This window comes from Pseudopipra pipra, chromosome 15, assembly GCF_036250125.1.
Source record: "Pseudopipra pipra isolate bDixPip1 chromosome 15, bDixPip1.hap1, whole genome shotgun sequence".
Taxonomy (NCBI): Eukaryota; Metazoa; Chordata; class Aves; order Passeriformes; family Pipridae; genus Pseudopipra; species Pseudopipra pipra.
The window spans coordinates 732784-760296 of record NC_087563.1 but is presented as its reverse complement, the minus strand read 5'-3'; the positions used below and the strand labels follow the sequence as shown (position 1 = coordinate 760296).

Here is a 27513-nt window from a genome sequence, read left to right as displayed (position 1 = left end):
CCAGAGAAGACAATTAGTACAATGCTCTTTTGTCTAAAAATGCCAGTTTTCATGCTTTGAAAGTACCTTTTGAATCACAAGGTAAGAACACTGTGATTTAATGCTTGCACAAGCACACAGAAAGGACAGTTTGTGTACACCTTATTTTTAAAATTTGGATTCTAAAACACAACTTCTACCTGTTTGTATCTCTAGCTGTGCTTTTCTGTCAGTTTAAACCCAAACACATTTACTCCAGTAGGAACACGAAGGACAACAGCCACAGGACTGATGTATGCTTTTTCCAGATCTTGTGGAGCTGTTAATCCAGAGGAATCACAATGGCATTTGTCAGCTTATAGCCAGTCTGCATTTTGTCTGACATCCATTTATCCAGCTTCTACTTTGAGAAGTAATTTTTAATACCTGTGATGTTGTTTTTACCAAATCTCTTTTTCCCCTGTAGGAAAAATTACTGAACCTGCATGCACAGCCCATTTTATATTATAAATATGCCTATGTTATACAAATCTGAGCCAGTACTGAAAGCAGTTTAGCTGCAAGGAAACCCAGCTCACAGGTGCATTCTTTAGGGAAACACTGACCAATGTGGCTCCGTTTTGCCTTGGAATTCCCTGTTTCCAGCAGGGTTCAGCAGTAGATGGGACAGGCACTCATGATCAGCAAGAGCAGGAACAATCACTGCTGACTATCAGCTTCTTTAAGACAAGATTTGTCTGGGTGCTCATTTTGCCAAGCCCAGCCTTCTCTGTTTGGACAACAGAGCCCTAACCAGGCAGACAAAGCTCTGGGGACCAAGGGCAGTGCCTGGACTAAGTTCATCACATCCAGCTACTAAAGCATGCACTGTTTTTACACCTGCTAACCTCTCTCATTTGCAAAGGACAACTCAGAAGGTAACCCCAAGTGCAAGTTTAAGTGCTGCTCCCTGTACTGCCAAACTCTGGTCAATGCTTATTAAAACTCTGAAGATCTTTGTGTATTGGGAACTTGCACAAAGAAGTGAAACAAAAAACCTTCTGGCAGAAGCTGGGAGGTTCTGGCCTGGTCAGTATGTCACCTGGAAATGCAAAACACTCAGGCACTTCATGTTGTAAACTTTTAAGACAATACAAAAAATAAACTCACGATGCTTATTTCTTCAAACAGAAGGCACCAAATACAGTGTTGCTGCTCAATGCCATAAATCTCAGGAGTCAATAGGCAGTGATTTAAATACCAACTGTAACATATTTACTGTACAAACAAGTAACCAACAAAACAAGAAACCAAGAGACAGGAAAGAGAAGGGAAACAAGCCCCCAGGGTAACCCCCTCCCACTCAGGTGTTACTTACGAGGTTGTCTTACCGACCCCAGCATGCTTAGAATTCCCCATAGCAGAAGCTGCATCCCCGGTGCATCAGCAGCTCACATGGTAACGGGCGCTCCTGCCAAGGCATCACTGTCCTCCACGTGAAGCCTGAGTTCACTCCCAGCAAGAGCTCTCTGCTTTTTATACAATTAACCTGTGATGTCTACCTGGGCAGGTGGGGCCAGCACTGCCCAGCCAGTCCCTCCCCCCGTGATGTAGTGGTGCCTCTTCTCGCACGCGTGGGTACTCTGGAATGTGTCTGTGCCCTCATGCTATGCCTCGGGGCCTAAATGAGTCTGGGGGATTACTTCATCCTCCTCCTCTTCACTTTCTCCTTCAAGTGCCCTTGGAGGGCCGTCAGCCAACAGTGAGGCCCCAATTAACTTCAGTTTATACAATATGCTTCCTTCAAGGACGATGTTCTCGTTTTTCGGTGCTTGTGGCAGGAAAAGAACAGACTCTCGCGTGTGGCTGGGCCAAACACAGACTGAAAAGTAACAGCACCTAATTAAGCATGAATACACAAGGGCAGGTGCAGGTCCTGCAGCTGGGGAGGAACAACCCCAGGTAGCAGTACAGGTTGGGGACTGACCTACTAGAGAGCAGCTCTGAGAAGAAGGACCTGGGGGTCTTGGTGGATGACAGGTTGATTGTGAGCTGGCAGTGTGCTCTTGTGGCCAGGAGGGCTGATGGGATCCTGGGGGAATCAGGAAGAGCATTGGCAGCAGGTCAGGGAGGGGATCCTGCCTCTGTGTTCAGGGGAGGCCCATCTGCAGTGCTGCCTCCAGTTCTGGGCTCCTCAGGACAAGAGAGACACGGAGCTCCTGGAGAGCATCCAGAGGAGGCCACAAAGATAATGGAGGGGTCTGGAGCATCTCTATGATGGGGATAGACTGTGGGAGCTGGGCCTGTTAAGTGTGGAGAAAAGAAGACAGAGGGGATCTCATCAATGCATATAAATATCTACAAGGTGGGTGTCAGCGAATGGTGCCAGACTCTTCAGTGGTGCCCAGGGACAGGACGAGGAACAACAGCCATAAACTAAAACACAAGAAGTTTCATCTCAATGTGAGGAAGAACTTATTTACATTGAGGGTGGCAGAGCACTGGAACAGGCTGTTCAGGGAGGTCATGGAGTCTTCTCTCTGGAGACATTCCAAACCCACCTGGACATGCTCCTATGACACTTGCTCCAGGTGACCTGGCCTCAGCAGCAGAGTTGGATCTCCAGAGGTCCCTTCCAACCCTAACAATTCTGTGATTCTTTGAAAGTATTTTCAGACATGTAAGACCTGAATGGAAATCTCCTACAAGCATACAGTCTCAGAGCCATAGCAAAGTCCATACCAAGAGGGTACAGCTGAGAATTTTGGATGTATCAATGAGCATTTCCACAGAAACTCCAGTTTCTCAAACTGGATAAAGCAGAAAGCAAATTAACTGACTCCTGATACGCATGAACTGAAATCTTCCACTGCACAGCTGGCTAACTGGTGACAGCCCAGGTAACTGCAGCCTCACCTGACCTCAACCACCACACTGCTACCCACAGGCCCTGGGGAAGGGCTGCTGGGTACTCTGCATTGATCAGCCAAGGTACCTGACCCCTGGTCAAAGCTCCCGGCCCTGGTCGAGCAAGATGAGCTCCAGTGTGTCTGCACCTGCCCAGATACCAAGGACCCAGGGAGCTGCACACTGATGCAGGAGCAGTGTATCTCCTGGACTGCAGTAATTCTGCAGATCACATCTTCTAGGTACTTATGTATGACAAAATAGTATTTTTCTTAAGGTTTCTTTTTAAAAGCACAAGAAATCATCTTAAATAAAAAGTTGAGTTTGCAAAAACTCTGTTAAAGAAGCCCTTAAATCAGATGGTTCAGACCTGTTCCTACAATTCAAATCCTTTCCTAGCTCTGTGAATTATGACATCTCTTAACAGCATGAGTACACACGCACATTCCCTGTCTCAGATGATTCAAGCATCTGGGGCTGGATACAGGTGATAATCCTGTGTCTTGCAAAGAGAGCCATGCTGGCACCTTTGAGAGTTTCTGCACCGAAGCAGCGACTGCTGCGAGCCACGTTTGCAAAACAGGAGCACGAGAGTGGCCAAAACAATGGCTGGGATTTCCTGACTCCTGCTTCTCCTTCATTTGACATGAAATCACTGTATGACTTACAGAAACTCAGTTAAATTCCACTGTCTCAGTTCTGCATCTCTAAAATGGGGATATAAAAGGTTTTGCAATATCCCAGTACATCAGTGCACTTTCTCAGAAATGCCATAGAAAAACTCAAACTTCAAAACTTCAGAAATATTCCTAAGCATGGAAGGCACCAAATGAAGAAATTACTTAAGGGCTTGTATACTCTACAATGAATGCTACAAACACAGGACTCAGTAGTTCACTGAGCAATGTTGCTGGCACTGATGAGCTCATAAGCAACACCCAGGATGTGTTCCTGCAGTCCTGTACACACAGAGACTTCACAAATACCCACAACACTTACCATTGGTACTGGGGCTTTTTTCTGAGTGCTTGCTTCACTCTGCCATTCCTGCACATCACTGACTAGAGTCCAATAACTTTTATGGGAATAAACAATTTCCCTTTTCATTTTAAGTAGGTTAAATTCTTTTTAAACAGGTAAAATTGTAAGAGCAGATTTTATAGCTGCCTTCTATTGGAAAATTTCCTAATCAAGTTTTGAGAGTTGTTTCTCTTGTCAATCCATAACATCCGGCATGGCATTACCTGGTTTTATATTGCAAAGCTACATAGTTGGCTCCCTGCCCTGTTACAAGGCAGAGCCTTTTGTAACAAGGCTAACAAAGACAAGGATTAAGAATGTTTGAGAGACTAAAAGTATTTTATCCCAAGTTACTGTACAAAATAATAATGAAACTGTATTTATTTTGCTACAAAAATATACAGAGGAAAAGTTAATTAGTAGAAAGAACTAAACATGTATGAGGGAGCACTGTGGCTTCACAGACATAAAGGAACGACTAACATATTCCATTATGCAAATGAATTCAAAGATATTTCACAACTGATCAGCTAGGAGGGACATAATGATTTATAATTCAAATAACTGAGCTTTGAAATCAGATTGGACTAATACATTTCGAAATATGCAAACCTGGAATAATTGTGAAAGCAATGTAAACCATGACACCAGCCCCAATCATCTGTTGTTGATACCTTCTTATGGTTTTTCTTCTTTTTTTCCTGTTATATATTGCAGTTGCTGAAATTATGTTTTGCTTTTAATTCTACATTATCCTTTAGAAAAAGATGATTATACACTTAAAAAAAGAAAAATACTGATTTCTAAGACTGTGTAAAAGCTGATTATGTACAGGGAAGTACTGAAATGAAATAAATTATTGTTGTAACCTTTCAGGCTAGCCACAATTTAATCTATTTCAAATACTGAAAATTGATCCACTGGATCTAGCTTCTTAACAATACACTATTTCTTTCAAAGCAATATATACTTAATGCCTTTTAAAAAAATCCTAATATAATGTGAAAAGGCCAAAGTTTGCAATGCCAGGAAGTAGTTATAAACTACTTCATATGTTTGAAATAAAAAGTACTTCAGTATTATTATTAAAAAAAACCCCTATTGGTAGAGTTTTTAATAGGAAAAAAATACATATCTTTAAAAGCCAAAATGACCAGTGAAATTAGGTTGTACATCATTTTCTGGGAAAAAGGAAAAACAGCCTCGACAGGTGTAATTTATCATTTTTCTGATTTAATACCAAAGAAATATATTAAAATAATAAAAAGAATCCTGAAATCCTCAAAATTTGTAGTGATAAATAGCCCTCCCTGTCTTTATTGCATTATGCCTACTAACAGAAATATTGCATGGTGGATTTCGCCAGACAAGAACGATTATTTTCCAATAAAAAGTTGCATATTAAATTCCAGCACAAAAGTGGGTGTCTAATACTTTTGAAATCTTTTATGGTTTGCCAGGGAACACAATTTTAAACTTAACTAATACAAGATCACGGTGAAGTGAAGCAGCATTAAAGCTGCCTTGGCACAACCCCACCTCTCTATGCAGCAAAGTCACCGTTCTCAGAGCTCCTGTTTGAATCACTGTCATTGAAAGTAATTGAATACATTTGGGGTATTTATGTTTTTAGCTAATCTCTCTTTTTGCTAGTCTTTCAACACTTCAAATTGCTGTTAAAGATGTGCATTTATGAGGGCAGTGCTGCTTTACATCCTGAGTATGCAGAAGGGTCTAAAACCACTCTGTCAGTAGTTAGCCAGTTTCTGCAAAGAAAAACCCCACAATGCTACTCTTCAAGAGAACTCAGGTTATTAAATATCTACTTTTTCATCCTTTCTAGGTCCTGATATTATTACATCTATTTCATGAGCAGAAACTCATTTACTGCAAATATAATTTAAGTAATCGGAACACTGAAACTATCCAGACATTTCAGCCTTGGAAAGTATTATTTGCACCAATAGTTTATCCTGACCCTACTTCTGGAGAGCTCCCACAGGAATACATGCCTTTGCAAGCCTCCAGAAGACAACATGAAATGCTGAATGCTTGCTGGCTTTAGGAGCAACACAAGGCTGATCCTGTCAGCAAACACACAGAAACAACCAAGCCCTCCCAGTTTAGGTGCACTCATGGGGATTCTGAAAGTGTTTTGAACCCTTGCGAAGCAATAAGTTTCTGGTAGAAAGCAGGAGAGAGCTCATTAGTTCCTTCATAAATCTTGTTAATGAAATAAATGTCTCCCTTTCTGTTTTTGTCAAATTCCTTTGTAATGTTTCATTTCCATCTCCTTCCCAGTCTCATTTCTGTGATGCCATGAGAACATAAACACATGCATATTTACACTATCAAGTGAGCTGCTTAATGGTATTTGAAGTAAACATACACAAGTACACCTTGTATGGTTTTCATTAAATAAAATTCACTTGTGGAATGTGAAAACCCACACTCATCTTTCAACCCAAGAAAATATATTATTCTTACGTGATTAGAGTTCTATGGATAAACAAAATGATACCACTTGTCATATTCCAGGTGTGTTCCCCTGTGCTTGTGTAACAACCTCCTCTAGAAAATTACTGAAAAGTCAGTTTTATTTTAAAACAGCTAAGGATTTCAATGTTGAATGAGTTCATGCACCCTGGTGGTTTATTATCTGTCATATACCTTTAAACACTGTGTCACATCGAACACCACTGCTAGACTGGTTTTTTTTTCAATCTTCTTGCTTGATTGACTGAAAATTCAAAGAGCAAACATTCTTCTCCAACTCATGGTAAGTGAATATTAATTAGAATAAGACACAAAAGGTTTGCAATAGATAGCAAGTTAGCATCCATGACTGGGTAAGAATATTACAAAAATACTTGAACCCAGACAAAAATCCACATGCAAAGGTCAGGCTGGTTTATCAGCAGTAATGATAACAGTAATGATAACACTGAAACAGTGAGGAACTTGGAATCAGACAACAAAACATGTCAAAAGGCTTGTGTTTGAAATCCAGCTTATGCTTCATACCTTAGTTGACTCATCCTCAAGTAGAACCAATCCTCTTCTCAGCTGCCAACAGAATCAGTCCCGTTCTCAATATTGTTGAACTCATCAACGGTATTGACTTCAAGAAGATTAGGACTGGGACAGATGACCATAAGCAACTAGTTATATGATTTGTCTTTTGTTGGTAAAAGTAGGTAGAAATAAGCACACCTTTTAAAAACTATGCATAGAAAAAATAAACCAAAATTAATCAATATTAATATCCTAATTGGTTTAAAAATGTGGCATGTAAAACCACAGAAGTCTCATATTAATTTTTACCTTATTATTTTCAAATAATGTGTTGTGCCATATCCAGTAAAAAGGATATCCAACAGAAAGGTCATTTGGAAACTGAAGAGTTCTTGAAATCATGGGCTCACATCTTCCCCAGTATTTAATGTTCATAACACTAGAACAAACAAAACAAGAACAATGACATTTTATAACAAACTTTCCTCTTTTTGAGAAGTGCAGTGTAAAAGCTCAGTGTAGTAACACATGGGTTGACAAGAAGCTCAATGTGTCCCAGCTGTGTGTGCTGGCACCCAGAACCCCCCGTGCCCTGGGCTGGTCCCACAGCGTGGGCAGAGGGGAGGGGGGGATTCTGCCCCTCTGCCCCCTCAGGTGAGACCCCCCTGCAGAGCTGCTCCAGCCCTGGGGAACAGCACAGGGACGTGGAGCTGCTGGAGAGAGTCCAGGGGAGGCCACAGAGCTGCTGCCAGGGCTGGAACCCCTCTGCTCTGGAGCCAGGCTGGGAGAGCTGGGGGGGTTCCCCTGGACAAGAGAAGGCTCCACGGAGAGCTGAGAGCCCCTTGCAGGGCCTAAAGGGGCTGCAGGAGAGCTGGAGAGGGACTGGGCACAAGGGATGGAGGGACAGGACAAGGGGGAATGGCTTCCCACTGACAGAGGGCAGGGTTAGACGGGATTGTGGGAAGGAATTCTTAGCTGTGAGGGTGGGGAGGCCCTGGCACAGTTTGCCAAGAGAAGCTGTGGCTGCCCCATCCCTGGAAGTGTCTAAGGCCAGGTTGGACAGGGCTTGGAGAAACCTGGGCTAGTGGAAAGTGTCCCTGCCCACTAGGGGGTGGAACGAGATGATCTTTAGGTTTCCTTCCAACCCAAACCATTCTGTGATTCTATGATTATATCACAAATGTATTTCTGTGATAGGTCTTGGAATTTTCCATTTTCCATTTATGAGACAGAAAATGCTACAAAAACACATCATGTCATTTTCCTGAGCAAGGGATTCAAACTTTTTTGTAACATAATAACAAATTAATTAATTTTTTAAAAATCCATTATCTGTCATAATGAAATATATTATCTGGAGGTTACCCTTACTTATATTTATCTACTCATTTTTCATCACAATATCTGGCCACTTAACTTCTGCAGTATTTATCTGCCTAATATTTCACAAGACAAAACCAAATTGCTATAAAATCCCTAGGAAAATTTGCACAGGAGAAAAGGGGCACAGAAAAACTATGGGCCAATTCATAGCACTACTGCTATATCCAATTCCCAGTGATATTCCACCTTGAAGTTCTTGTACTATTCCATAATTCTCCTCTTCCCTACACCAAACACTTAACTAAACTCAAGATGTATAGGGGATACTGCATTTCCCTAACTTCAACCCCTCACAGACACAGAAGCATACTCTGATTAACAACCAATGCATAAGTTATGCTATAGGATAACACTAGTCCTGTTATCAATTCTTGGGGAACACCATATCAAACCACTTACCATTTCTGACAGCAAACTCAGTCAGCCTTACATGGAATCATGCAGCCAACACTTCCTCTACAGCCTTCCCCAGGTTAAGGGGGAGATGTGAGCACAGAGCCAGGACCCTGCACAGCTGCTGCTGAGTGTGTGGGTCAGTGCAGAGACACGCGAGGGGCCGGGGATGGAGCCTGGTGTGTTCACCTGCTTGGTTCATCAGGAGGTAAGGGGAGGCACTGGTCCTCAGATGAAAGGGGTAAACAAGCCGGTACAGTGGAGGAATCTAATTTTTGTTTCAAATGAGGTTACAGAATCCCAGAATGAGATGTTGGAAGGGCCCACAGTGGCTCATCTGGTCCCACCTCCCTGCTCCAGCAGGGCCATCCCACAGCACATGGCACAGGATTGTGTCCACACAGCTCTGCAAGATCTCCAGTGAGGAGACTCCACACCCTCTCTGCTCTCTCTCCAGGGCTGGGTCACTGCCCAGCAAAGAAGTTCTTCCTCCTGTCCAGCTGCAACTTCCCGGGCATCAGTTCCTGCCCGTTCCTCCTGGGCCATTGCTGGGCCTCCCAAGCAGAGCCTGCTCCAGCCTCTGCCCCCTCCCTTTGGATACTAGCCCATTCAAACAGAAAGGTAGCATGATTTCCTGGCTCGGAAGCCCTGGCACCTATTCCTGACCACAGAATCACAGAACATACTGAGTTGGAAAGGACCCACAAGGATTATTGAAGTCCAGCTCCTGGCCCTGCACAGAACACCCCAACAATCCCACCCTGTGCCTGACAGTGCTGTCCAAACACTCCTTGAGCTCTGCTCCATTTCGTACTGTGCCCTGGACAGTAAGGGTGTACCTCAAACTGCCAGTCAGATAAGTCCATTCAGCTTTGTATGTCTCAGTTTCCATGTCTGTAGAAAATGCACAGTGATTCTGACTTTAAGCTGTCAGATCTATTGATGACAGACAATGACGTAAGAGGTGTCATCAGTACCAGCTATGTACCACTGGGATGCAGTAGGATTTCAGTCTGGGGAATAGAGAACCTGAAGCAAAGATGCCTTAAAATCAGCACTGATTATTGATTTTACATATTCATGGACTAAGGAATGTATACAACACATAAACCAAGTTTCTTTTTCAGGAAGTTATAAACTTAAGAATGCAGTTTAAAGCATCTAACTGTTTAGTATTATTTACTCAGGAAAAGGCAAATAACAGTGCAATTACCAAAGCAATTCTTCAATTTAAATTTACAGACAAATATTGATTTATTTTATACAATCTCTATGAATAGCTACAGAAGTTCAGATTGCCTTAAAGAAATAGCCCATTCTAACAAGTCCATAATTCACAGTTTATCCCTACTATGGGGAGTTCTGGAGATGTTTATAGTTGCACTAAATCCTTAACAAGTATATACCATACAAAGCAATAAAAAGGAACTTGAACTACCCAGATTTGACATCAATATCAAAATAATAACAAGGCTATTTTGCAAAAGAGTAAAATCTTTGTCCTTCAGAAGTCAGTTACAAGACATTTAAAGAAAAATAAGAAGCCACAGTGACTGATTGAAGAGAAAATTAAAACTGTGTAAGAAAGCCTCTTCATCCAACATTCAGGGTACTTTCATGTACATCTGTTCTTTCAGTTCATGGTTGTATTTGGATGCTGAAAGATGGAGCAATAACATAAAAGCTAGAAAGTACTCGTGAGTGAACAGAGGCAATCATAGCAATTCCCATCTCTGTTTCTGCCTTGCTAATATCAGGCAAGATGAAAGACACATAAAATGTAGTATTTTAAGAAACATTCACAAAACTTCATAAGTATCTGAGAAAATTTCTAAAGATCTAGAGAGGAATCTCATAACACAAAAAGCAGTTTTCTGGTATGTAAGGAAGAGAAGCCAAGGAATGAAAGAGGAGAAAAATTTACAGCCTTCAGAGAAATCATGGCAAGACAGCACTGAAATCCAAGTACCAGTGTCCCTGTCTCTTTCTTGCTCAAGTGGTTTAGTGATTTAAAAGATGAACTAAATGAAACAGAGGAACCAACCATGAAGTTTCAGATGAGTCACAGAACACAAGAGTTTCATCAATAGCTACACCAATGCCAAATTTGCCAAAACATCTATGTGAGATGAGCACTGAAGTACAAAAAAAGTGGGAATAAAAATGGTAGCATATTTCCAATTTTTGTAACACTAACAGTATCAAAATACTGAACTACTCACAAACATACAAACCCAAAAGAGCAACAGTAACTCTGCTCCATGTTGAAAAGTTACGAGAAATTGAAAAATCTAAATGGAACAGCATTAAGAATTCAAATATTTGCTTTTAGTTTGCCTTTAGTAAGAAGAAAAGAATAAAACCCAAGCTTCCAAAAGCTGCACCAAAGCAGCTGCCCAGCTTACTCTGAGACTGTGTCACCGTGACGCGGTCCCTTCAGCACACCAAACACCTCTGCCCTCAGTATAGGCTCTTAAAAGTATTATTTTAAGAGGCTGTGTATTTTAACCTAACATCTAGAAGGGGAAGACGTAAAATGATCGTATACTCCAATTCATAATTCTCTGGGAAAAAGGTTACCATATAATCCACAGAAAAATCAAAAATCCTTGCACATTCCAAGTCATAAGTGTATTCAGCCAGGTAAAGAATCAAGGCAAAGATATCCACTTCCAGCCTCCTATATCCAATTAACGACTTTTTTGCCCCTCAAAACCCTTCTACTGTCCTTAATTTCCTGTCTAATCCCCAGTTTACAATTCAGAGACTCACCTCTTCAGACACAAGGACTGTATGACACTGCTGTGACACAGTTTACAGCTCTGCTGGTGCCCAGCACAGGACAGTCCCTTGGCAGCAGTGGATGGGAACTGATGTGGGTGAAGCACAGCAGTGGAATGCTCAGCCTCAAAGAAAGAACTGAAAAACTGATGCAGTGCAACTTAAAAATGAAAAATTTAGGATCAGGGATGCAGGGGAGAAAAGCAAAAGCAAAGCCCAGTCAGCACAGCAAAGGGAGCACTGGAGAGTGGGGATACCCTGTGTGCAAAGAGGGGGAATCCATCTGGTCACATGGACGGTGGGTACCTTCTCCATTTATCATTGCATGCCAAGGTCTCAAATGTGGCTTACAGGCCATTTTTAAGTGCCTAAAGAATTCATCCATCCTCTTTCCAGGACGCCCTGAAGCCCTCCTCTGAGAGGTGACAACAGGCCACAATACAGCCAAGGAATTCTGGGAACACTGCACTGCCTGCACATGCACAGGCTGCTGCGCCTCCGCACAGACCTGGGACTGAGCCAAAGAAGCAGTTGCAAAAGGTAAGTTGCTACCAGCCAGAAAAGATGGCAACTGCCATAAAGAACCATGTTTGGTGAAGTGGTTGTTTTTGGTTTTTGTGTGATGAAAGATGGAAAAAAAATTCACACATTTCAAACAAAAAATTTCAAAGCTTTCACAGCTGCTTCATAGCTGCTGGGCTAGCCAATTCCCATTGGAAGAAAATTCCAATTCCCAGTGCAAGAAAAATGGACCCCCAAATCCCCTGAAAAGACTTTGAAAATCTCTTCCTTATGTGGTGCAAATAGATGAGCCTTGTTTTTGTAACACAGCTAAGAGCACTTTAGATGACAAGCAGATTAGTAAATTCAGCTTGAGGGTAGCTATTCTTTCAGTTGGCCTTTCCCCTCCCACCACATCTCCCATAAGGTGGTGGCCAGAGCATGCAAACACCGCATGCTAAAAGAACCATCCTGCAAAATTTCTGGTAAGACTGTGATGGAAATACAGGCACTATTGGATATTCTGGCTACATAAAACTATGTCCCCTCAAAAACAGTTTAACAGGAATTCCGTAAAAGGCACATCTATTAATTCCCAGTGGAAAGGTATATAAATGGTCTAGGATCTGATGTGACAGTAGTACTTGGAACTACAGTCTGAAGGTCAAAAGTACACCTATTACACTGACAAGTCTCAAAATATTTCTGTATGTTGAAGAATATCTATTCCACACAGTCTTTAATTCATTAACTGAACAGTGGCTACTGCAGCTACTGGTAGTTATGACACAAGTATTTCAAGTTGTTTTCTGTTAATTAAAGAATTCACTGAGTTTGACCAATAATCCTCCACTGCAAAGCTGCCACTAACAAATTTCAAAGAACAGATTAAAACTACGTGACAAAATGCCTGAACATTACTGAGCTCATACTAGACTTTAAGAAATTAGAAACTCCTTGTGTCAACCAGTAAGTAATCACAAGTGATGCCCTTTGAATTTTTAGGATTTTTAGCTTTTTGTAGATTTTAGAAGTAGCTGTGTAGTAAATGTAGATTTTTAGCATAATTATATAGTCTCTCACACTTTAGAATAGTAGTTAAACACTCACTAAACCCTATTTCCCCATTTCATATAGAATTTTCCAAATTCTTTAGAATTGTTTAGACCCCTTTCAAGGCAGGCCTTCATTCTGTTTAAGAACATTTGCACCCCAGGCCTGAACAACAAGATACCATCATAGTCAAAGCAACCTTCAATCTAGTCATGAAGGAATCATGGTTTTAGGAAAATACAGTAAACCAGGAGGAAAGAGAAAATAAAACTACGGTGTGTAATCTAAAAGCAGCACTGATTTTTGCTTTTTACGTACCTTGTTTTCTTTTAAAATCTTCCATGTAACACTCAAACCTATTAACACTAAAAATCTATATTTTTTGTTAATTTACAGTAGTTTGCAAACACAGCCTTCTCCAATCTAAACACGCATAGGACTGCTCATATAACTTGTTAGCTGATATGTTATTTCTTCAGTTGGCAAACATAACAGAGATTTCCTCTCAATGGCAGCAACAAGTAGAAGGAGAAGCAAACTGATGCATCTGTTATCCCTGATGTTTCTGTTATCCAAAGTACAGCCCTCTTCCTCCTTTTTCCACAGTTGTTCAAGTTTCACCGCAGCCTTGCCCCCTCACACCACGGCATGAGCTACTTCCAGAAACCATCAATATTTTTCCATCCATTGCCCTCCATTTACCTGTCTTCAAAGCATACTCCAGATAAATGTCAAGGTTGTATGGGTGCTCTTGTTATTCTAAGGCAAGATATAACACTCAGCTTCTGGTTTTGAGGAAGCAAAGCTTTTATGCCTTGTTTTCCACAGAAAAGTTAAGTCATATTAGAAAATGACCTTGTTTTAATTGCTACTATTTCTCAAGGTTGGCAGCCACAGTAGCAAAGACAAGTCATGTTCAATACCATCTAAACAGGTCATGGCCAACCTGATGACACCAGCAGAGAGCTTCCTCCAGTAAGGCAAATGTCTACTAAAGTATTTAAAGGTCCTATAAGTCAGATTTAGAGGACAGGAAATAAATGACAGGATGCAGTATCTTCCTCACTGTAGAATGAAGAGGTAAGATACTTGTTTCTCTTTCTCCAGGCACACACAGACCTCATCGTCTCCTGGGGACTCCAAGATTTTTTTAATGTATATTCACAGTTTTTTAGAGGGATCATTTTGTTTTGCTTGAAAAGCAAAACTGAGTTTAGACGAAACTCTTTTTGTGCCAGGAGAAAGTAGCAAATCTCGTGAAGGCCATACATAATAAAAGACAAAATCCTGGTAATGCTGCTGGTAGCCAAGGAAGGCAGCTGCAGCAGAGGCACAAGAAAAAGGTAGGTTCTCCAGTGTAATTTTCTAGGAATATTTTTAAGAGAGAGTATTGAAACACTTACCTGCCACAATAACATACCATCTTATTCTGCCAAATACCAGAGATGTGAAGGCAGATGATGCTAACCCCTCTTGTCTCCTTCAGTATGAGGCCTCCTTTGTGAATCTGTATTTTTAAGACAACAAATTTTGCCAGATCTTGAATAAAAAAAATCCAAAGAAGCCTCCCCAAAACAAAGAAAGATTAGTTTAACTTGGTCAGTTCCCCACTTCCAATTGCCATGAAGCTTTACAGGCAATTCCATGGACACCTGAGGGTGCAGGAATGGGAGGTGGGAGGTATGGGGACTGCTCTCATCAGACAGTATGTCTGTGACATCTCAGCTCCACTGTCCCATATGCCATTTTGAGAAGGGACACAGGCACTGTGGGGGAAATATTGAACTGCAACTGTTCATTTAGAGGCCTGCAGCACCTTCAGAAAATAAGATACGAGTCCTTCTGAAAATAGTTATCCCTTACTTCAAATAGTTCAAATTCACAGAAAATATTTTTCTAGCAAAGAGTAAACTTAACAACAAAATAAAATGTGGATTTTATGTAAAAGTTAAAGACAAAAGAAAATATGTACAGAATAGAACCCAAGCACAAACTTACATTTTTGTCATAAATGCTTCCATAAATGGTTGTCACCTGTTATTCCCAAGGCTTCTGACATTTGGGCATAGACCTGGAAATAAACATTTCAACAATAACATATTATAGATATTTACTAGTACCAACATTTTCGGTTGCGGGAGAAAAGTACAGGCAGAAGCGCCTGTCCATCCAACCCAGCTGGAGCACCAGTAAGAGAGGGCTTATCCACTCCCTGATGGTGTCCTGTGATCTGGGGACTGAGGCTTTTACTTGCCCTTGCATACATTTCTTCCCAGAAAGGAGATGTGAATTTTCACATAAACCTCATCTTGTTGTTCACAGAACAATAGTCTCCATTCAAAAAACCTGGTTTATGATAAAAAAATTGCAAAGGGATGGAATAAACATCCTTGTGTTGGTCTGTACTCAGTGGGATGTGATTCAACACTGTTCTTGAGCTTCCAAGTTCTTGCACCGTCTGTCATAAAATCTGGTAAATTCGGTACTCTTCAGACATTGTAAATTTGGTACTCTGAGTTCAGACATTTGTTCTCCATTCTTGAATGGAGAACAAAAGCTTTGGGAGCCAAATAACTTGCAGTTGTGTACTTCTTCCCGTCATTTCAGATTCAAGACATCTATTTCCAGCAGGGTTCTCCCAGCACCCTGCCTGCCAGACCCAGCTGTGGTCAGGACGCAGTTACAAATGCACTGTGCAATCTTCATAAAATTTCCTGGTAGTTTTAGTAGCCTCGCATTTAGTTCAGATAAAAACATTTCGCTGGGTTAAATCTACTCCAGAAACAGAAAGGCAACATATAGAATACTGCTTACACACCCTGCCAGCTCAGCACATCCTGTGCTCAGACCCTGCCATGTGCTCAGGCTGAGCACTCAGGGGGTGTCATTTCAGCCATTCTAACCCTTAGTGACACTAACCCCAATATTACGAGCTACATGTAATTCTTCCCTGTGATGTGACCGAGTCAAGCAGCAGCGAGGTGTCAGTGAGAGCCCCCAGCACAGCCCGGCCGCAGCTCCCAGCGGTGAAACCCTGGTGCCATCTACTGCCAGCTCCCGGCCCCGACATCCCACGGCCCCCCAGCTCCGCTGGACTCGCCACTTCTGCCACCGCACCCACACCTGCTCCTACAAGGCTCCTTTCTGGTAGTGATGTAACTCTGTCACTTGGCTTAGACACCAATCCACCAGTGTTCTACCTCTGAGGAAGTTAATAATAATATTAACAACAATAACAGTAACAAAAAATATCATATTTTCATGTTCCGAAGACTTTAAATTCCAGCATATTAAAGGCACAAGTAAACAAACTTACAGCTCTAACCAGAAACTCCACCAAGATGAAAGATAACTTAATTTGTAAGCTAATTTATCCTTTTATAATTGTATGAATGTAATTTATGGTGACAAAATCAGCAGTGAAAGGACAATCACAATATAAAAGAAATAATATATAATACAATCCCTTAAACGTTGCAAATTACTGCATTCAAACTATAAATGTGAAGTTATTGTTTACAGTAATTAAACAGAGCAACAATAATATATTAAAATACATTAGGAAAATCTTCCAATGTAAAAAAAAATCCACTCCCTAAATAGTGCACTGCTGAAATGCTACACCAGCTGCAATTTTAGCAATGTTTAAGAATTTCTGTGTTTGATATAATGACAAGAGGAAAAGCGACAGCAAGGAATGCAAAGCCATCAGCAGCCACCCCTGTCTGTTCCAAGCCCCCTTTCCTGCCGGTGGGAGAAGGGAGCGGGAGCCAGCCCGTCTCTCAGCATTGTGCTCTGCTGCCAAACCAGGCTCTCCCCACATCAGAGTTTAACAAATAAAATACTAAAACAGCAGTCAGTGTTGACAAAGAGCAGTGCTTTAATCCACAATTATCCTTGTAACTCTTACTACTCCTTTTATCATCCATTAGCTTTGATTCCCATTATCCCATCAAGAACTGTGTCAACGCTTTTGTCCCTGGGGATTTCCCACACTACTAGGATCTGACAGCCAAGCCTGAGTGCTAAGCAGGATCATTACCTCTTAAATCCACTTATCTGATCCACTGAATAGTAAATTGAAAAGCTCATTAACAGCAACAATCTGATTTGTTTTCACGTGTGACAGGGTCATTCTAAGTCAGCATGAATACAGCACTAGCAATAAAAACTACACCGTTTTGCAGTGTGACAAATTTTAAGCTGAAATAAATGTGATCCTTTAAACACCTTCTTCAAAATCATTTTCAAACCCACACACGCTCTTACCATGTAAAAATAGAAAAGTAAACACCCCCCAACCACAGCAATGCAATGCCCCTGGACTTTTAAGTGCTATGAAAAATTAATGATAAAGCATTTTGGACATATAATAATAAAACACACTTCAACAACAAAGGCCTTGCTACGTACTCAAAAGGTGGAGAAAAACCCTGATGAAAGGAGTCAGAAAAGGCTGTGGAATCACACGTGGAAGTGATCTCATCGTCAGCTTAGGTCCCACATGGAGCCACAGAGGTAAGGGCAGCAGAGGGCTGTGGCACTCAGTCACAGGTCACTGGGGCTCCACCCTTCACACTCCTTCCTTCTTCCAGCAAGGAAAAGCCCAAGGCTTATGTTCTTACTGCCCTCCAGACACTTCCAGTAAGGAGCAGGGAACTGATTTCCAGTAGGAGACAACTGGTTCAAGACTCCTGGAAAACTGTGACACAATTAGTCCCGAATCCTTACAACTGCAAGTTTTACAACTTCCAAAAAAATTCCTGTATCAATACAGTGCTATGTGATCAAGCCACGGTGTGGCCAAAAATGTCAGCTAACAGTAGAATAGCCCACCATCCCCACCTCCTCCTCACACAGCTATGAACATCAGGGAAACATCCACAGAAGAGGCAATCTTAGGCTACGATGTTCCAGGAGCTTCACAGGCACAGGTACATATTCGGGGTCCTCCAAGCAAGCTGGAGCTGGTCCCACCACTGCACTCCAGGCCCAGGTGGCACTACTGTGTTCAGAGGTGACAGCGATGGTCATGGCAGTGAAGAACAGACCAGCAAAATACCTTCAATAATAATCAGTAACAGTGTCAAGTATACTGAACCAAGTTTGAAAGCAAAGGATCCAGTGATCCTTGTTTTTTCTCTTTGTACTGTTATAACCACCTCAGTGGAGTCAGGATGCTGAAGGAAAACAGCAGGTTCACAAGTGCTGGTGCCAGAGAACTAGCAAGTTTCATAGAATCACAAAAAGGTTTGGTTTGGAAGGGACCTTAAAGCTCATCTTGTTCCACCCTCTGCCATGGGCAGGGACACCTTCCACTATCTCAGGTTGCTCCAAGCCCCGTCCAACCTGGCCTTGGACACTTCCAGGGAGATGGGGCAGCCACAGTCTCCCTGGGCAACCACTTATCACTTGTTCAAGTTAGATAACCATGTACTTTCCAACTCCTTGAACTGTTCCTGCTTTCCAAAAGGATAAGGAAATAAAATTGTGGAAACAATGTTCTATAAAGCAAAGTACTTGCACGTAAATACAGACCAAGAGAACAGAAATAATTCAGTAACCACACCAGAACTTTATTTCCCTGTCTTCCCTACTCTTTGGCCTTAGATATGCTTAACTTTGCTTTGCCTTTTCAGGTCTTCTCTTTTTGGAACTATCATTATAACTCTGAAGAAGCTAATTATGTCAATTCTTAAATGTGAAGCAGATTACAGAACTGGGAAGCTCAGAATATGAGTTCCTAAAGGTTGTATGGCTCTGTAATGACAGTCACAGAAATTCAATAACAACACTGTATGGAATGTACTCAAACGCACCCCATGAAACAAATTAAAACAGAGCAATGAATCTCTCATACTGTGCAAATAAGAATACACAAGAAAATGTTGATTTCTGTATGTTTCATAAGGGCTATTATAATGAATAAAGATTTTGGATAATGAATCTTCAGAAAATTACAGTACAGTTATTACCCGTAGGCACAGTGTAAATGCTAAAGTTATTATAACTTCCTTGAAGCTCTTCAGGCCTCGCTGCAGAGAACTATCCCTGAAACATTAAAGTATTTTGTCATCAACACTGAGGGCAAAATCAGACCTTCACCACATTTGCCCCAGCCTGACAGAGCTGAAGCACATGTAGCATGTCGAGGGGAAGCCCCTCCACCCCACGGTCTTTTTGGGAATCCAGGCAGTGCAGGGGCGACTGCCACAGGGTTCTGCCATCACACCTCTCTGACTAACACCCCTGGGCAGCACCCACTGAACCTCCATGCTAGTTATAAGTGTTGTTCTCAGTGTCAAGTGCCACAACACATTTTGTAATTTCCCCCGCTTTTTAAATCACATTCAGGTAATTTCAATTTTCAGCACTTAAAAGCTCCATTACAACACAGCTTCCACAGATGGCTTCAGAAAATGGAACTGAATTCCCTAACCAGACTATCAAGGCCAGATCATTCATCTTCTGATCCAATTGAGGGCTTCAAAAGCCTTGGCTTTTCTCTCCTCTCCTTAGCAGAGGAAAACCTTGGTCACTTCCACTCCCGACCAGCTTCTCTTAAAAAGATGAGATCCCAAAATACCCTTAACTTAGAGCCTAAGCCAAGAGAATGAGGTAATGTGTTGTTTTAGAGTAAACTCCCTAACTGAAAAAACTCTCCAAAACAGGCCATAAGGAAACATCTCAGTTGATTCAGACAGGATCTCTGAAGATTAAGGTGGGCTTTGAGCTACTTTGTATGTAGGCTACTCTCCCATCCACATAGGTGTGTCTGTAAGCAACCAGAGGACCCACACCAATTACACAAATGATACACTATTTATTGTCTTACCTATAAACCTAGTTTAAGTAAAATATTGCATAAAGGCATCCTCAATTGAAAGAGACCTACTATAAAGTAACATTTAAAAATTACGGTATTATTATTACAACTAGATGTTCTGTTGTATGGGAAAGGGTAGATCTGCTGTGTGGCTCAGTCATTGTTATGAATGTTATTTCCCTCCTAGTCTGTTGAAATACTCTGTCATCACAAGCTCAGACAGTAAGAGGCATTAACGGTTCCCACAAAGGCTGTTTGCCAGGCCCTCTTCCCCAGTCCTTCCCTGTTAGCTCAACTGAGCAAGAGAACTCAGAGGAGCCCGGGGTGCCCGACTGATTAACTCCCCGCTTCCTGCTCCATAAAATGCCCATGAGGTGCCAGCATTAAACCTTCTCTTACATGGAAATTGATCTCTATTTCAATGACTTTCTCTCAGCTTTTATTTACTTATTTATTTATTTATTCCTTTCCTAACCCCTGTTTTCCATAAATCTTGAAAGAAAGATTTACGGTTCTGCTTAATTTATACAGGAGTCTTACTATGAACTATCTGCTCTTATTACCGATGCAGCATGAGAAGCATTCTCTGGGAAAAGCAGAAAAGAAAAAAAAAGAAATGGGTTTATCTGCTAGGTTTTCAGTTAGCCATTAGTTAAAAGGGTGCTTAGCTTTAAAAGTCTTGTTTAGACTTTCATTTTTGTAAAGCACTGTTAGAGAGTTTTAATTCAACAGTCTCTGTTTACCTTCAGGGCTTAAAGAACAAATACTATAGTGGAAACTGAGAAATACTATTAACAGCTGTTGCTTTTTGAACATCATGCAGAAGATTTTTAGCTTTCGAAGCACAGTGCTGGGCCGCACTTTCCTTCAGAGCTATACACTGCACTGCAGAAATTTGAGCCATGTATGCAGTCAAGTATTTGCTTAACAGGAAGTCAAAATGCTGCTTTAGAATCCTCTCATGATTGAAATGAAGCACTACTGTACACATTACAAGAGTAGAGTTGTGCCAGTCAGAACACTCCAAAAGATACAATATTACAGGTACTTCAATAGCAGTAATCAACACTGATTTGCCCCTGTAACTATTACAAGTGTTCAGCTAAATTTTATTCAGATGCTTAATTGTATCTAAATGAGTGGCCCACTCAGCATACTGATGTGCAATTAATCTCATTGCTAAAGCATCAACATTAGTTTGCCATTTAATAACAAGTAATAAAAATCAGGGCTACTTTGCATAGCTCTAAAATTTCTCTATCCAAAACTATTTCACTGTACTGACTGACATCACTGCAGGTGTTCCACATCTCCAGATCAAGCCTCAAGCACATGAAATTTAGCAGGATCACGTATTTTGAAGAGGTTTTGCACCGGGGTTGTACATGAGAGCGCTTTTGCACATTTATCCCAGGGCATAAGGAGAGGTGTTACAGCCACCACAGCTAATACCAGCAATTTGAACAACCTTCTTTGGCAAGCCAGAAATAAGATAATTGTTCAACATAGGCCGGCTCCTCTGAAATACTGGCAGCATTGCCTGTAATTATAGACATCTGTCATTGCTAGCCACTCAGTAGTAACCCTGACATCAATATACAACTATAACACCACACTGCCTGCAGGCACGGCAATGGGAGCCAGATACGAGAGGCGGGCAATCATCTGCCTCATCCAAACTATCTGTCAAGGGTTCCCAGCCACAAATAGCTCTTACGTTTTGTATCCTTAGGATAATATGTTGATTTATTTTAGATTCTCTAATATTTACAATCTAGGCCATCTACTAAAATAAAGAAACAAACCTTATGGCTAATGGAGGCAGTTACCGTTCAAAATCATCACAGAAGGTCATAGCTCAGCGCTCCGGCACTAACACCGACGGCTGCCTGGAACATTCACCTGTGTCCAAACTTTCCCTCCTCCAAAATCATACATGCTCATCTCCAGCTGCAGGGCACAGCTATTGCTGCGCTCTCATCAGCCCAGATACCAACCCGAAGAAATATTTACATTTTGAATCTAGAGAATATCTGTGCCAAACTGAGCCCAGTAAGTTCCCTGTGTCAGTACAGAAAAGAGAAGCTCTGCAGAATTATCTTCAACATGCAATTCTGGAAAAGAAATTGCATGAATGCTATGAAGTATGGTTACAGATTAAATACTTCACCACTGCCTAGAGGCAAGCTGACATACGCTGCTAACCCAGAAACAGACTTTCCTGAAATTTACAGATAAAAATGGAGACTTTCTTTTTAATTCTAAGGGGAAAACTATGCTGAAACCCTCAGCCTCTATTTTTTGTCTTCATTTGAAAATCCATCTCAGAAAGGGGTAAAAAAGATCGTAGGTTTAAACTAATTAGGAATTAACATCCGTACAATTATCCTAAATTGCTATTAACAAAACCGAGATTTCTTCGTATGATTCACAACAGCCTGTGCTGAAGAGAAACTATTAATTACTCAACAGACAGTTAGCTTTCAAGTGAACTGCATTTTAAAAACCTCCTTTAAAATACAATTGCTAAATGCCTTACAGTGCTGTAATGTGAGACAGGTTCAAATCTTATTACTTCACTGAAATTAAAACCTAAGTTTTAATACTGTTCAAGTCGAACAATGATTCCACACTTTATTGCTTTTGAAATCCCTTGATGATCATAGGAAAAAATGCCCTCGAGAAAAAGAGACTCTGTTTTCGATAAACAGAAAATACAGTTTGCACTCTTAGCCTCTTTGTCATCACAAAAAAGGATTTAATGCCAATTCTTTAAAAAAAGACTTTTTTCACAAAATGTGCACCTTGTGTGCCATTTGTAAAATCAGCTCACTTTCTTTTATTTATTACTGCAGCGCGGCAAGGCAATAAAGCAGCTACTGATAGCTAATAAATTACATGCCTTTTAAAACAATTCTCCAGCTACAAAAACTTGTAACTACAAAGGCTTACATTTACATGGTACATCGTGTGAAGTGTCTACATTTATGTTCTATTTAACCACGTAAATAAAATCTGACCCTTTATTAAACAACTGAGTATGAACCAGGGGCGACATGTGAGATTAAACAAAAGATAACTTTTTAAGGCATTCCTACAGATTTACATAACGAAACCTAAAATTTGCCTCAGCAGTTCAGGTGAAAAGTATTTTTAAAATAAATCACATCTTTAATTAATGCCCTTCAAGCTACCTTCAGGAAAAAAAGTGAGCAGCATTTTTCACTTATTGCATGATAACACTGATTTACACCTGAATCTAAAAATTAAATAAGGTTTTCAATAATAATTGCAACATATTACTGTAATATAAAACCATAACTCTCCAGCACATACCATGCAAACCACGATTTGTATTTTTAATTAAAGTAAGCATCAGAGCTTTGGGAAAGCATTTTTTTGTTAAAACAGATTTAAAACAAAAACCCCTGCAGTCTTATGCATCTCTCCAAGAAAACCTTTAAATTAGACATATCTATTAAGCTCACTGAACTGCTCTTAAATATTTTTGCTCCATGGCCAGCCCAACCCTCACAGCTGATGGCACAAAGCACTGTCTTTGCCTTTCTATCCACATTATTTTCAGGCTGATGTGCTCAACTATTTTCATACATTTGTTCCTTACAATTTGATTGTCTCATAAATCATTAAACTAAGCATTACATTCTTTTTAATTGTCTCTATATCATCATGCATCTAAATTTCAGATGTGTACTTGTAATATTACTTTCCTCCACTTGCAGCGATTTTTACAGTTTCTGCAGCTTTGGTTTTGCTTTGCTCACACAACTTTTCCTCTGTAGTTCCAAAATGGCAGCTCTTTAATTGAGCATGAAAACAAACCTTAACTCCCTACTCATAAAAATGTTCAAGATGCTGCTGCTCCCTTTGAAGATAACACCCCTGCCATGTCAGGAGGACACGGCAGGACTGCGAATTCCTGCCCCAGCCCAGCACCCCCCACCATCCATCACTCTGAATGGAGATGCTGTGGGGCACATCTTTCACTCTGACTGAGCACTGCTTGATGCAAAATGAGAGGGAAAATAGTTTTCAGACCCTTTTCCTCTCCTTTAATCCTATGGCTACCTTTCCCTATGGTAACCAAAGGTTTACTTTGATAATATGTTTTCTTGTATTTTGCACCAGTGGCTAAAATACCAAGACAAAGATGTTCCTTATCTAAAGCAGAAAAAAAAAGAGGTTTAACAAACCAGGTGGCTAGGACAACCAAAAAAGCAGAGCCTGTTGTCTCCTAATTCAGGTTGTTCTGTCTACTTGTGGGGATGAAAATACAGGTGCTATTTTAAGATGGTAGAGAATAAAGAGTGAATGAAGCCTGGTGTGTCTATACCAGGAGGGTCCTTCAAGGAACAGGATGCATACAAAGTGCTGTAGAGTGGCAAGAGAATTTAGTAAGACCCTTAGAAACAACAGTTTGGTTCAAGAGGAGTTACAGACATTTTTAAATATAAAAACACATAGTGATACTCAGACACTGAACATTTGTCAACTCCTAATTTCACTCAAGAATTTAAGATAAAACACAGGACACTGAAATCAAGCAAGATCTTAGGGAGAAAGGAACAACCTGGTCTATCCTATGAACACAAAAAAGTATTTGAGAGGTATATTTTGAAGAGCCACTTGTCAATATTACCCTTTTGCTGAAATTAAACAACTAAAAATATAGTCAAAATTTGACAGAGCATACTATAAGTCAAGGAATTCCAAACACAAATATGCTGTACAGATAACACAGCAATAGATCCAACTCTGGATCACCAGCAGGGAGCAGAATTATAGTTACGTGAGTATTTATCAAAAGGCTTACAGAAGTAATAAAAACTAATGAAACCAATCAATCAAAAATGGTCAAGAAACTTGATCAATGATTATTCTCAGTAACACATGAGAAGTTTGAGACTGCAGCCTCCGAGGTTAAAGGCAGAAACAAAAGGGTGACACCTTGAAGTTGTTCACAGAAAAATACACGGCCTTGTCTCTGGCTGGAGAAACACATCCAAGCCAAGAGAGAAAAATGCCGGACAACATAAATAATAGTCATCTCATCCCACACCTGGATGAGGCACACAGGAGTGAATACAGCAAAGGCTCATGTCACAGAGGTCATAGGCAGCCCCAGGTGCCCCAAAGGCCCCAGTGTCCTCCACACACTGATGGCTCCTGCAGGACTGGCAGAGTGGGCACATCATCTGCATGTCACCCCAGGCCTTCATGTACTGTCATCTAGTTACAGTCTGATGATAGCAATGGTCTTTAATAACACACAGCTGGTATTTTGGTTCATTCTGCTGACATCTTAAGCAAACGCAATAATGACATCTATGCAAAGATGACAGAAACTACCACAACACTGTCAGACACACCTTCTCTCAACAGTTAAGGAATCTGAAGCACCTCGGAAGCAGAGCAAGCTGGAAAGGTGGATGTGCCATCAGCTCCTGACTCACCCCTATCTTATGGGATATTGCAAAACTAATTTTTTAGCTCAAACAGCACACATATTGAGATGTTAAATGTTAAAATTATGATAAAATTATGTTAAAATCTACATAACAATCTAAATGTTACTGTTATTCAGCAGATTAGAATGAAATTGGTTATTAAAGAAAATGCATAAACTAGAACGGACTTGTGCTGCTAAGAGCTCATTCAAGAATTGTCTATTCTATTAAAGTTATTTAAATCATCTGTTTCTCTGCATATTCTTACACAATCTAGAATACTAGGATTTTATATTGACTTTTATATTTTATATTGACATACCAAAGTTTCTACATATCTTGCAATAAGCCACATCATCGTGTAGATGATATCTATACAAATCATTTAATACTTAAATTGATATAAAACCCTGCTTCAGAAATAAAACTTTTGTTCCCAGAAGACGTCTTTCTCAATAGAGCTACACGCCTCAAGAAACAACTCGTCAGTAGTGAGAATGCTCTGGAGAAATAATATGGAACCTTCCTCATGGCCTTCCTAACTGCAGTTCTTTTGATCCAAACTGATGCCAAATACCAGCTCTTCCAACAACGATGATACAGATGAAACTTATGTGAAACAGAACACTGAAATACTGGGGGTTTTTTGCCCCTCCTTGCCCAGAAGAAGGGCAAGTGGAAGAGTACAGATTGCCTTCCTCTGATACTAAACAAAAGCACATTTAAGTCTAAAAGTGTACTTTAAAAATATATTTGTGTATGTGAAACAAATCCATTACTAACATTTTTTGATTACTCTATAAGCAAACAAAAGCAAATGTCAGAAAGATCTCTACATAGCCTGATAAAAATAATTTCGAGAGGATGCACGTACCTAATGAAATATGAAGCATAGCCCAAATGCTGTTTGTTCTGCAAATTTGATTTCAGGATATGGAAAATGGTTATAGACAAGATAACAGTCTCCACTGCCCCAGCCTGCACACTGCCTGGGTGAGACCACTTATCACTGCTCCTTCCTGGGCAGATGCACAGACATGCGCTAGCTCTTCTGCCTTCTACTAATCCAATTAGGTATGAAAATCACACCCTGGTAGACACACAAAGTCTAACACAAACCTGAACCAGATGCTCTGGATAAAATACTTATTTGCGGTTTTGTTTTAACCAAAATGCATATTTTTCATAAGCGAAAAAATCCCAGCCCTTCCTAGGATCAAGCACTCCACAGACGAACCCAAGTTATACTGCTTTAAATATTAAGGTTGTGACTCCACCAGTTTTGAAGACATTACACACAAGCTAAGGAAGCCAAGTGGCTCCTGGAACATTTAACAATTAACGATGAATTAGCTCTTGACTTTGTTGTGTGAAAGAAAAGGCACTGTAACAGCTTTCGAACAGCTGTGAATAAAAGCAACAGTAGGCTGCAAGGTGTTCCACTAAGTCATCATAAACTATCTCAGTAATACTGAGGGAATGCTTCTCCTTTTTCTCACCCAACTTCATATTCAGTGCTTTTGGCAAAGCATGTTCAAACAAGAAGAGTTTCCATACTATTATTTATTACCTATCTTCACTTATTTGTTATCAACTTGAAGACAGCTACAGATTTTTTCCAGGGTGAAAGTGCTGCTATGATGATTTGTATTCTTAAGGACTGTTGAAAGAACTTTATGAAATGTCTTAATTCAGCTCTAGAATTATAGTTTAACATAGAGGGGGGGATATTTGTATCCCCCTGGCCCCAAATAAACAAATACAGACTCTTCTCATCTCGCTCCCCAAATCTATTCCCAGAACCACCGCCGTATTAACAATGAGCCAAGACTTATGTATGAGTAACATCACAGTAAAACAGGTGTAACTGTAATGATCTCAGTTCCAGGCTGATGATCTCCAATCCCAGTTTGCATTGCACTCTAAACCCCAGAGTAAGAAAAGATACCAAGCTCTGGTATACGAAGTGGTGGGAATGAACAACAGTCTCATGCCACACTCTGCAGTTACAGCATGTGTGATTTCAGCTAAGAGAGAACTACGCCTTTTAAGAACCATTTCTAGGCACTCCCTCCTCCTTCTATCAACATCACAATGTAATTTAAGATGGCTTTATAGGCATTTCTTACCTCAACATCTCAATGGTTTTTAAATGAGCCAGCAGCACAGAGACAAGGAGCAGTGTGTGGGGCTGCTGGGACAGAGCAT

General features: G+C 40.7%; 1 long non-coding RNA gene across 2 annotated transcripts in view; it reads right to left on the bottom strand.

Moving 5' to 3' along the window:
* Positions 1 to 1245: 1245 nt before the first annotated feature.
* The window catches only part of LOC135422330 (uncharacterized), a 79880-nt gene continuing 53612 nt past the window's right edge, over positions 1246 to 27513 (bottom strand). The window contains exons 2-5 of one of the 2 annotated variants that reach the window (XR_010434433.1): positions 15010 to 15082; positions 14432 to 14518; positions 7210 to 7339; positions 1246 to 7108 (exon numbers count right to left, since the gene is read on the bottom strand). This is a non-coding gene — a long non-coding RNA (uncharacterized LOC135422330). The remainder of the gene's footprint in view (positions 7109 to 7209; positions 7340 to 14431; positions 14519 to 15009; positions 15083 to 27513) is intronic. The other variant, XR_010434434.1, reaches the window with a different exon arrangement.